The 10,699-nt window shown below is 43.2% G+C and overlaps 1 long non-coding RNA gene and 1 pseudogene across 2 annotated transcripts; both read left to right on the top strand.

Moving 5' to 3' along the window:
• The first annotated feature begins 6 nt into the window (after nucleotides 1-6).
• LOC140638951 (uncharacterized) lies at nucleotides 7-7,326 on the top strand. 2 transcript variants are annotated; one of them, XR_012035877.1, is made up of 4 exons: nucleotides 7-192; nucleotides 962-1,127; nucleotides 4,297-4,372; nucleotides 5,874-6,065. It is a non-coding gene; the product is annotated as an uncharacterized lncRNA (long non-coding RNA). The 2 variants fall into 2 exon arrangements; XR_012035876.1 differs by lacking the exon at nucleotides 5,874-6,065 and adding an exon at nucleotides 6,073-7,326 and having other exon boundaries at nucleotides 9-192.
• Nucleotides 7,327-7,366: 40 nt separating this feature from the next.
• Nucleotides 7,367-8,909, top strand: LOC140638949 (ATP synthase subunit gamma, mitochondrial-like; annotated as a pseudogene).
• Nucleotides 8,910-10,699: the final 1,790 nt, after the last annotated feature.

Below are 10,699 nucleotides of genomic sequence, written 5' to 3'. Positions count from 1 at the left end.
GCCGGCTGGGCCACGTGATCTCCAGGCCCCGCCCCCGCCAGTTCCCGCTCTGTCGAGCAGTCGGGAATGTCCGGTACGAGCCACCTGAAGGCATTAAAGAGCCTCTGCTGCTGAGACCGTCGTCTTCCACACTGAATCAGAATTTCTAGGGGTGGGCTCTCGTGCACCTGGGTATTTCTAAAAGCTCCTCTTGTGAGTGTAGTGGAGAGTGACCAACTTTTTAGAGAGCTAGCCCTGGACACAACCCTCCCAGACGAATAACATAGGATGTGGACTCTAATGAATTATGATACATAGCTGTTATTTAACATAAAATATGAAAAGTAGGTGTTCATCTGAAATTCTGTCATTCGGAAATTACATGAATGTTACTTAAAGCAGTACAGGACTAGTTATCAGTGGCATTTTTTTTTTTTAAGATTTTATTTATTCAAAAAAAAAAAGATTTTATTTATTCATGACAGACACTGGGAGAGAGAGGCAGAGACACAGGCAGAGGGAGAAGCAGGCTCCATGCAGGGAGCCCGATGTGGGACTCGATCCTGGGACCCCAGGATCACACCCTGGGCTGAAGGCAGGTGCTAAACCGCTGAGCCACCCAAGGATCCCATCAGTGGCAATTAGTTGTAATTGATAGGAAGACTACGCTTTGATAGGATTCCATATGTTTAGCAAAGAAAAAAAAGTAACAGATTAAAAAAAAAACCAACAACCCTTGTGTGAAATCGCCCTTTAAGTCTTGATTTCCATTGGCCCAAACACTGGAAACAGACGCAGAGGGAAAGAGGGATGGGGTGTTTGTTTTACTAACACCATACTACGTGTTTGACCTGGGACAAACTAACTCCTCTGTATGTTAGTTTCCATATATGTAAAATAAGGAGACTAGTACTATGAATCTTAAGGGTTGTTCTGAGTACTCATACTCTCTTATCCTCCGTTTTGCATTCAACTCTTTCAGTTACCCAAGGTCCATCGCGGTCCAGAAGCAGATGGTCCTCCTTCTGACATATCCTAAGAAGATCAATAGTAGCCTAAGGCTATATCACAAAGCGAGTATCATTCACCTCATTTCATCTCATCATATAGGCATCTTATCATCTCACATCATCACAAGTGATGATGGAGTGAGTATGGTTCAATAAGATGTTTTGAGAAGGCTCCTGGGTGGCTCAGTGGTTAGGCTCTGCTTTCCACTCAGGGCATGATCCTGGAGTTCGGGGATCGAGTCCCACATCAGGCTCCCTCCATGGAGCCTGCTTCTCCCTCTGCCTGCGTCTCTCTCTTTCTCTTTGTCTCTCATGAATAAATAAAATATTTAATTTAAAAGAAAGATATTTTAAGAGACAGAGATAAAGAAACAATATTCACATAGCTTTTATTACAGTATATTGTTATAATCGGTCTATTTTATTGTCGTCGTTGTTAATCTCCTACCATACTTAATTTATAAATGAAACTTTATCGGAGCACCTGGGTGGCTCAGTTGGTTAAGCGTCTGCCTTCAGCTCACCTCATGTTCCCAGGGTCCTGGGATCAAGTCCTCCGTCATGCTCCTTGTTCAGCGGGGAGTCTGCTTCTCCCTCTCCCTCTGCCCCTGCACCCTGGTTGTGTTCTCTCTCACAGTCTCTGTCTCTCTCTCTCAAGTAAATAAAACGTTAAGAAAAAAAGTGAAATTTTAAGAGTGTAAGTACAGGAAAAAACATAGTGTATATAAGGTTTGGTACTAGTCATAGTTTCAGGCATCAACTGAGAGTCTTGGAATGTATTCCCCCACAGGTAAGGGGGGAATACAGAGGAGGGGGCCACTTTCTGCTCATTCTCTACCATATTAAATGAGTTAGTATGCTTAGAACAATGCTCGGCCACAGTAAATGTTCCTAAAGCATTAAGGAGAAAACCTTCAGTTTCTAAACATCTTTAGATGAACGCAGGTATTCAGTGACTCTGTTGTAGCAGTTTGAACTTCTAAAGGAAAATTAAGAGAATCAGGAAATAAAATGAAATTCATTCATTCATTTAATATTTACTGAGGGCCTACAATGTTCTAGGCACTGTTAAATTTCAAATATTACACATTTAAATGTTACTCAAAGTATTTAGGGCTTGGTCCAGGCAAAGGGCTGCTGATCTCATACAGGAAAAACCAGTTGAGCTTGCTTTTGAAAAATTAGGCTGTGCTAACATGACAACATTGAAGACATGGGGGACCTCAAATTCAGAGGTAGTTTCCTTCTCAGGATATTTACTGATAGCTGAAGCTACACAGAGCTGGAGGATAAAGGGCTATACTAACATATTGGGAATGGAAAAGGAGAATTTTCAATCTCCCAGTGCTTGAGATAAGGACTACTACAGGGAGGAGATTACTAACTGTAAATCATACAAACAATAGTTTCCACTGCTACTCTTTCATTAAGTTCACTGATACTTTCAGATTTTTTTTAATCTCTAGAAGTTCTATTTGTTTTTATGACCTTGTATTTTTCTTTTCATTATATTTGTGTCTTTTGTGTTTCCTTCCTTCCTTCCTTCCTTCCTTCCTTCCTTCCTTCCTTCCTTCCTTCCTTCCTTCCTTCCCTCCTTCCTTCCTTCCCTCCTTCTTTTTGTAGAGAGAGAGAATGAGTGGGAAAAGGCAGAGGGAGAGAGAGAGAGAGACTCTTAAGCAGGCTCCACACCCAACTAGGAGTTCAGTCTCACAACCCTGAGATCATAACCCGAACCGAAATCAAGAGCTGGACTCTTAACTGACTGAGCCACCCCACTATGTTTGTTTCTTTTAAGTCCTTTTTTTTTTTTTTTCTTTTAAGTCCTTGATCATAATCATTTTAAAGCCCATGTGTCCTGTCAGTTTAGCATCCGACTCCTTACTTTTGATCTCAGCTCAGGTCATGATCTCAGGGTTGTAAGATCCCCACACTCCACTCCACTTAAAGTCCTTGTCTCCTGACTCCATAATGTCTGTCATTTTTGGATCTGCTTCTATGGACTGATTATTTTCCTGGTTTGGGATTACATTTTCCTGATACTTTACATACCTATTAGTTTTTGATTGGATGCCAGACATTATGAGTTTTACACTGAGTGCCACAGTTTGTTGTTTTCCTTTAAAAGCATTAGAACCATACCATCTAGAAATCCCTTTTCTGGGGGAATACCCCAAAGAAATGAAAGCAGAGTGATTCAAACAGATAATTGTACACTCATGTTCATAATAGCTTTAGTCACAACAGCCAAAAGACAGAAGCAAGCCAAGTGTCCTGGACAGATGAATGGATAAACAAATTGTGGTGTTTCCATACAATGGAATGTTTTCCAGCCTTAAATAGGAAGGAAATTATCTGACAAATGCTGCAACATGCATGAACCTTGAGTATGTGATGCTAAGTGAAATAGGCCTGACAGACAAGGACAAATATTGTATGATTCTAATTATGTGAGGGACCTAGAGTAATCAAATTCATAGAGACAGGGAGTAGAAAGGCACTTTCCAGGGGCTGAGGAAAGTGGGAAGTGGAGAACTGATGTTTAATGGGGACAGAGTTTCAGGTTGGGAAGATGGAAAAAGTTCTGGAGATGTACTGTTGTGATGGTTGCACACAGTGTAAATGTCCTTAAGCCACTGAGCTGTCCACTTAAAAATGATTTAAAGGGTACATTTTATGTTATATATATTTTACTAGAATAAAATTTTTTTCTTTAAGACAGTTCATATTACTTTCAGATCAACTTGACTCTTTCAAAGCTTGTTTTGAAGCTTTGTAAAGATGAGTCACCCCAAGAAGAATGTGACCTTAGCTTGAAAGCTTGAGAAAATCTTGATGTCCTCTAGGGCTAGTTTAATACTTTTACTAATTATGGCAGTCAGGACATGAGCCTCTCCTAGCTCTGTGTGAACTTAGAATTATTTCGCTTACAGTTTCCTAGTCATTCTTTGCCTGGCATTTGATTCTACTAGGAACAGATTCAAGAGGACCCATTATAGAAATTTCTAGAGATTTTCTCTGTGTAGCTTTTGGCTCCCTAGGATTCTGCTACCCAAATCCCAGCTACTTCCTCCTCCTTATTTTTTTTTTTTAAGATTTTATTTATGTATTAGAGAAAGAGAGAGGGCAAGCATGAGCAGAGGGAGAGGTGGAAGGAGAGAGAAAGGGAGAAGTAGACATCTGCTGAGCAGGGAGCGCCAGGACCCTGGGATCACAATCTGAGGCAAAGACAGATGCTTAACCAACTGAGCCACCCAGGCACGCCGCCTCCACCTCCTTGAATTCAAATCTCTGTCTCCTCATCTTACAGAGCCTGCTATGGTCTGTTTAGACTCTTCATCCTCTGCACTGTGGCATAAAAGATGCCTTTTTTTCAGGGATCACAGGTCTGTATTCCTTTTGTCTCCAATCTTAAAAACATCTTCTTGTATGTTGTGTCTGGTTTTATAGTTTTTTACAATGAGTTCAGTAAGTCCAGTCTTAGTAACTGCATCATGGCCAGAAGAGGAAACTCAGAATAGTTCTAGTATGCATTTCCTTTATTACAAATCCACTTAAAATTTTCATATACTTCAATTCTATTAAAAAGAAGCAACAGAGGTGCCTGGGTGGCTCAGTTGGTTGAGCGACCGACTCCTGATTTTGGCTCAGGTCATGATCTCAGGGTCACGAGTTTGAGCCCTGCATTGGCTGTGTGCTCAGTGGGGAGCCTGCTTGAGATCCTCTCTTCCTCTCCCTCAGCCCCTTCCCCCCCCAAATAATTTAAGATTTTATTTATTTATTCATGATAGACGAGAGAGAGAGAGAGAGAGAGGCAGAGACACAGGCAGAGGGAAAAGCAGGCTCCATGCAGGGAGCCCGATGTGGGACTTGATCCCGGGACTCCAGGATGACACCCTGAGCCAAAGGCAGGCGTTAAAACGCTGAGCCACTCAAGGATTCCCCCCCAAAATAATTAAATAAAATCTAAACAAAAAAAAAAAAAAAAAAGGGAAGAAGAAAAAAAAGCAACAGGCCCAAAATGGAGTCACTTGAGTTAAACCTGATATCAACAGCAGGCCAAGTCCAGGGACCCAGAGGGGGTCCCTCAAGACCAGCCATGGGTTCCCTGGCTGCGTGTAGGATAGAAATGAAACACAAGCCAGCAGGAAGTGAAAGCAGAGTTTACTGAAGGTGTAGAGAGAGTACAGGTAGAGTGGGAGAATCAGAAAGGAAAGGAGGGAGACTCATTTTTATTCAGGGTCTGTGGGTTTTTACTGAGGACAGTGGTCTGGTGAACATGTCCCCTTAGGCATCTAAGAAGGGGTCAGAACAAAGTCTGGAGCCAGGGGCCTTGGCTTCGAGATGTCGAGTGCCATGGTCTGGAATGTGCATATAATGGCTGTGGTGTCTAAAGAAGTGTCTGTCCAATCAGATAGGGGCCCCCAAATGTGGGGCGAAGATCATGTGGAAGCCTGGGACAGGGGCCATAAAAGAATTAGCCTGAGGCAAAACAAAGGAACTAGAAGTTTGTTGAATACACCTCAAGGGAACAGTGGGCACTATAGGAAAGCAGAGGCTGTCAGGAGACAGTGGATGGGGGTGGTTTTTAAAGGGGGAAGGTGGGGAGATGTGGCAACATAGGGCAATTTCCCCTTTTTTGTTAACTGTCTGTGCCAGGTCATAAGTAGCCCATTGGTAAATTAGGGCCAGTGGATATTCTCAGGTGGGTTGTCTGATGGGCCTGAGTTCAGCCAGGGGGTTGCCATAGGCCCTTTCTCCAATCCATCGCTCAAGCCTGTTTGCCTAAAAGTGGCCTCTACAAAGGCTTCCTCTGGTCATTCTCACCTGTCCTTCCTTAGTTGTTATCTATTCTAAAGAAATCATTAGCTCTTTGTCCCTTACAAGGAGGACATTCTGAGGCCTGTGTGGAGTGGGATGGAGGTGCAGGTCCTAGCAAGAATAAAAGCAGGTAAAGGAGAAAAAAAAAAAAAAAAAAAGCAGGTAAGCAGATTTTTATGAAGTCCTTCAGCGTCCCTATCTCAAACCTACAACACCATACCAAGATTTAATACCTGACCTCATTTTTTTTTTTTGACCTTCCCAGGAATGTCATCCTAACCTGTCAGTCTGGAATATTCTGGTCAGCAGGAATGAAGCAATGCTTCTAACAGGTTCTGTTGTCCCCCAAATGAAGGTTATCTTGCTAGAAGGTTTTTGGGTTTTTTTTCACTTATGACTTCCTTGTCCCACATCCTCTCTGCCTTTCAAAACCTTTCCTTCTGTAGCCCTCTGAAGCTCCATTCTGTTGCTGGTTGGGATGGTGCCCAATTCATGAATCATTCAGTAAAACCAACTCTTTTTTAAAATTCCTCCACTACATTTTTTTTTTTTTACAATTTCATTTGTATTTTGTGAGTGAACTGTCTATAATTGTATGTGAATGCTTTCCTCTTGAGGTATAGACTTTGGATTTTGAGACATCATTAGAAATACATCTCTGTTCCCAGATTAGAAATGAGTTCATCATGTTTTTGGTTTCTTCTTCCTCCTCTCCCCGCCCTTCTCATCCCTTCCGTCCTCAGGGTTCTCCCTTTCTGCTACTTCTGTTTCTTCTGCCTCTTTAATACATAACTCTCTGATCTATTTGGAGTTTAACCTGATATGTGGTAGAAGTTATGGATTTAAATTTAACATTTTTCCAACAAAATTATCCAGTAACATTTGTTTAAAACAAATGTCTTGGGGTGCTTGGGTGGCTCAGTCGGTTATGTGTCTGCCTTCAGTTCAGGTTGTGATCTCAGGGTCCTGGGATCAAGCCTCCTGTCAGGGATCCCCGCTCAGTGGAAAGTCTGCTTCTTCTTCTCCCTCTGTGCATGCTCTCCCTCTCTCTTGCTGTCTCTCAAGTAAATTAATTAATTAAATAAAATCTGAGGGAAAAAAAGGAAACACATAGGAGAAAGATTCAGAAGGCTGGGTTTTTCCTTGTAATAACTGGATCCTACTAGAATTTGTCCCACTTCCTTGAACTTGGTGATTTTAATAACTGATCCATCCCTGGGATTGACCAATCTTTGTGTCTTTCTTTATCCTGGCAGAGCTTGCTTTGTAGCTCCCTCACTTACTCTATAAAGTGTTTGAATCTATGCTTCTGCACAAGACATCCCTCTAGACTCTACTCTTTTTTTTTAAGATTGTATTTATGTATTCATGACAGACACACACAGAGAGAGAGAGAGGCAGAGACACAGGCAGAGGGAGAAGCAGGCTCCATGCAGGGAGCCTGGTATGGGACTCGATCACAGGTCTCCAGGATCACACCCCGGGCGGAAGGCGGCGCTAAACCGCGGAGCCACCCAGGCTGCCCTCTACTCTTTTTTTTTTAAAGTTAGTTTGTTTGTTTGTTTATGTATGTATGTATTTATGTATTTATGTATTTATGTAATCTCGGCCTGGGGCCAGTACCACCATGTTCTCTCGGGCTGGTGTCAACGGGCTCTCTGCCTGGGCCGTGGAGCCGCGATGGAGCCAAATTCAAAATATGGCAACTCTAAAAGATATTACCAGATGACTAAAGTCCATCAAAAACATCCAGAAAATCACCAAGTCTATGAAAATGGTAGCACAGCAAAATATGCCCGAGCCTAGAGAGAGCTGAAACCAGCTCGAGTGTATGGAATAGGATCTTTGGCCCTGTATGAAAAAGCTGATATTAAGGTGCCTGAAGACAATAAGAAACATTTCTTATCAGCATGTCCTCAGATCAAGGGCTCTGCGGTGCTATTCATTCCTCGGCTGCTAAACAGATGAAAAATGAGGTGGCCACATTCAAAGCAGCCAGGAAAGAAGTTATGCTTGTTGGAATTGGTGATAAAATCAGGGGTATACCTCATAGGACTCACTCTGACCAGTTTCTGGTGTCCTTCAAAGAAGGAGGAAGAAAAACTCCTACTTTTGGAGATGCGTCGTCCATCATTGCCCTGGAACTGCTGAATTCTGGATATGAATTTGATGAAGGGTCTATCATCTTTAATTGGTTCAGGTCTGTGATCTACTGCAAGACAGAAGAAAAGCCCATCTTTTCTCCTGAAAGCGTTGCAAGCGGGCAGCCCAGGTGGCTCAGCGGTTTAGCGCCACCTTCAGCCCAGGGCGTGATCCTGGAGACCCGGAATCGAGTCCCACGTCGGGCTCCCGGCATGGAGCCTGCTTCTCCCTCTGTCTGTGTCTCTGCCGCGCCCTCATTCTCTCTCTCTCTCTCTCTCTCTCATTAATAAATAAATAAATCTTAAAAAAAAGAAAGAAAGAAAGAAACCGTTGCAAGTGCTGAGAGCATGAGTACCTATGATGATACTGATGTTGATGTGCTGCAGAATTACCAAGAATACAATTTGGCCAACATCATTTACTATCCTCTAAAGGAATCCACCACTAGTGAGCCGAGCGCCAGGAGGACGGCCATGGACAATGCTAGCAGAACGCTTCTTCTTTTTTTTAAAGATTTTATTTATTCATGAGAAACAGAGAGAGAGAGAGAGAGAGGCAGAGACACAGGTAGAGAGAGAAGCAGGCTCCATGCAGGGAGCCCGACGTGCGACTCGATCCCGGGTCTCCAGGATCAGGCCCTGGGCTGAAGGTGATGCTAAACCGCTGGGCCAGCCGGGCTGCCCAGCAAGAACACTTTGAGATGATTGACAAACTGACTTTGATGTTCGCACCTGCCAGGCTGTCATCACGAAAGAGTTGATTGAAATCATCTCTGGTGCAGCAGCTCTGGATTAATGAAAACCAAGTTTCATCCTCAGATAAGAGGTAAAGAAGGAAAATACAGCCACTGAATTTATTTTTAGCTTACTGCTGTCCTCATCAGAAGAAATTGTTGGTCCGTTGTTTAAACTACTAAAGACAGCAAGATGTTTGTAAATTATTTTACAATAAACAGCTTTCCATAAGAAAAAAAAAGTAATCTCTACACACAATGTGGGGCTCGAACTCACAACCCTGAGATTAAGAGTCATGAGCTCCTCCAACTGAGCCAGCCAGGTGCCTCCAGACTCTACTCTTAATCTCTCTCTCTCTCCAGGTTTCTGTTATGAGTCACCTGTGTTCAGCCTTATGCTAACATCTTTGCCCTGGCATTTTAGTTTTATTCTTTTGTAAAAGTAGGCTCCACACCCAATGCAGGGCTCGAACTCACGACCTTGAGATCAAGAGTCACATGCTCTAACAATGGAGCCAGCCAGGCATGCCCTTCAGTTTCACTCTTAACTACTGACTACTTTGGTCTTAGCCACAGGCTCTGTCCCTTTGATCCCTCGTTGGCTCCACATGTATCAAACCCATGCAGCACATGTCCCAAGTCAACCATGAGCTGCTGCCTATACCAGTCTTCAACCCCCAGCGATTTTCCATAAGGATTTCTCAGAAATTTGCTTCCTGAACCACTAGACAGTTTGGCTTATTCTTACTGCTAAAGCCATTCTCAAACATCAGCCTCAGTGTGCCATGTTTCCTTCTGGACCCTGTACTACTGGAGCTAGTATCTGTCTGCTTTCCAGCTCTGAGAGGATTTCCAGAGTTTTGATCATGCCCTCTAGGACCCCAACCTCTGGTGCGCACTGGTATGGTCCGAGGTCTGAAGTGGCTGGGGATAAACTTGGGAGTCCATGTCCAATGGAGTTTCCAGCCCCAGGCTTGACACCATTCCCCACAGTGGCCTTCAGCCCCAGGCATTCAGAGTGCAGCTCATAGTACTGCCACTCGAGGTGTGTGCCAGCACACCAAGTATCATAAACATCACGGTAGCTCCTGATCCTATAACCTGCTGCTGCAGAAGAGATTTTCTGACAGTACCAAAACTCTGATCCTCCTTTCCCTTCAGATGCAGTTGTACAGGACAGCTGTAAATCATGGTCACTTGCAGGTTGGAGGTGGGATGGGGATTGGAGTTTAGCAGATTCCCTTATGTGTTTTGGAGCTAAGTTTGTGTGAGTAGACCCAGAGGTCAATACTCTTTCTCCTGTCCTGTAGTCCTCTTTTTGAGGACCACCATGCATATACCTCTGTGGTCAGTCTGCTACTAGCAGACTGGTGGGAATCCATGTGTTCCTGCTTCTGGACTTCCCACTACGGAGAGCAGAACCATCAGCAGACTCTGGGGTAGCCTGGATTCCTGGTCTGCAGAATTAGTGGGTCACTTGCTACTAAGGGCCGAGAGGGCAAGAATATGTCCCTCCGTATTACCATTGGTAATCCCCCCAGCCATCAGTCTTTGGAATTAGAGAGCAAGAAAGGAGTTTAACTGGGTTAAATGGAGATTCTACTTTGTCTGCTTTCTCTTAAACATATGAAATCAGTCACACTGAAAACATACCTGGATCCAAAACACAGTTGTTCCAACTTGCAGTGTGTTAATAAGGAAAACACATTATTTGAGGAATATCCTCTATAACTGCATAAGACAGGTCAATATTTCTATACCATGAAGTTTTCTTAGCAATGAAAATCCAATATGGGCTAGAGGCTATGGCCTTACCTAAATCGGTAGTCGTTTGTCCTGTGTATCTTTCCACACACTCTGTTGTTATATTTTTACAAATTAAGACTCTTTTTTAAAAGTTTATTTACTTATTTTAAGTCATCTCTACACCCAACATGGGGCTCAAACTCATGACCCTGAGATCAAGAGTTGCACACTCTACCGACTGAGCCAGCCAGGCACTTCACAAATTAATACT

Source organism: Canis lupus, chromosome 8 (genome assembly GCF_048164855.1).
Source record: "Canis lupus baileyi chromosome 8, mCanLup2.hap1, whole genome shotgun sequence".
NCBI classification, from domain to species: domain Eukaryota; kingdom Metazoa; phylum Chordata; class Mammalia; order Carnivora; family Canidae; genus Canis; species Canis lupus.
This window is presented reverse-complemented; position numbering and strand designations above follow the sequence as displayed.